Below are 1543 nucleotides of genomic sequence, written 5' to 3' on the forward strand. Positions count from 1 at the left end.
TTGGGATTCAGACTTGGGACTGATGTCATGTCACCTTTCTCACAATGCAGCCTGATCATGTCCATACAAGTCCCAGCTCAAATTCACTTTCTACTTTTTATTTTAGTTCTAGATTTATTGTTTTATTTGTGGTGTGTGTGTGTGTGTGTGTGTGTGTGTGTGTGTGTGTGTGTACATGCGCATACATGCAGGTTCCTAAGGAGGCCAGAAGAGGGCGTCTAGTTATAGTTACTGGCAGTATGAGCGGCCTGCGTGGGTGCTGGTATCCTTTTGGAGCAGCAAGTACTCTGATCTGCTGAGCCAACTCTTCAGCCCGCTTTCTCCCGTTCTTTTTTTTTTTTTAATCAAATCAACCATTTTATTGTCCATTACATGCTTTGTAGAAAAGTGTGGAGAACGGCTCAGGGCTGTAAAAAAGGACAGGGTTTGTACTCGTTCTATTTACAGGCAGTTGTGGGCGCCCCCACTTCGGGCACAGCAGCTGCACTGTCTGAAGCCTCTTGCAGATGCAGCCCTGGGAGCACTTGGCCCAGCCCGGGGGCAGCGGGAGCAGCAGCTTGTCTCGCAGGAGGCGCATTTGCGGTCTTTGTGCTTGCAGGGGCCAGCGGAGGAGCTTCCATCTGTGGCACAGGAGCAGTTGGGGCCCATGGCGGGTGGAGGCACAGAGGAAGACCAGGGAGAAACTGGCTAGGGCGGCAGCTTCCTTGAGTCCAGCCTCCTGCCTGGGTGGCTGGGAGGAGGCATTTGGATTCATTCTTAAGAGGGACTGTGGCATGTTTTTGTCTATACCGGAGTGTTTCTGGCTAAATAGTAATCTTATAATTTTCCAAGGAGTGTTTGTTTTATTTTATCTATGTATCTCAGGCTGGCCTTGAACTTTTTGTGTAATCATGTGTGCTCCTTTTTTTTTTTTAATCTGTTTTATGAGCGTTTTGCGTTTTGTCTGAATGTTTGTATGAGTGCCTGGTGCCCAGCTGGGGCTTGGACCAGGAGCCTCATGCTTGCTAGGCAAGCACTTCAGTGGGTGAGAAGGTTACATTCTCAACCCAAGGCCAGAGACCAACTCAGGACTCCCACCCCCTTAATTTTTTATTTTTCAGAAATTTACTGTTGTACACACAGCTCTAATTATTTTGAGTTCCTCATTTCACAAGCTACTGATTATGAGGGAGGGTCCGTCCCCACTGACCTTCAAGGTGCTCTTATCTGACTCGATACTTCCTATTGCCAGGTCCGATGCAGGTATATGCTTGACACAAGTTAGCGCCACCAGGATTGAGGAAACTTCAACTGAGCAACTGCCTCCAAAAGATCTGTCTGTGAGGCATTTTTGTGAAAATTGGTGATCAACGGGGGAGGGCCCAGGCTGTTGTGGGTGGTGCTATCTCTGGTGGGTTCTACAAGAAAGCAGCTGAGCAAGCCATGAGGAGCAAGCCAGAGAGCAGCACCCTCCACGGCCCCTGCCTTAGCTCCTGCATCTTGGTTCCTGCCCTGCTGGAGTTCCTGTCCAGGGAGGGACTACTGTGTGGAAGGGTAAGCAGAA

At 49.3% G+C, this 1543-nt stretch overlaps 1 pseudogene; it reads right to left on the reverse strand.

Annotated features, from left to right (window-relative positions):
* Positions 1-441: 441 nt before the first annotated feature.
* LOC110564330 (metallothionein-2-like) lies at positions 442-1160 on the reverse strand (annotated as a pseudogene).
* Positions 1161-1543: the final 383 nt, after the last annotated feature.

This window comes from Meriones unguiculatus, chromosome 17 (genome assembly GCF_030254825.1).
Source record: "Meriones unguiculatus strain TT.TT164.6M chromosome 17, Bangor_MerUng_6.1, whole genome shotgun sequence".
NCBI classification, from domain to species: domain Eukaryota; kingdom Metazoa; phylum Chordata; class Mammalia; order Rodentia; family Muridae; genus Meriones; species Meriones unguiculatus.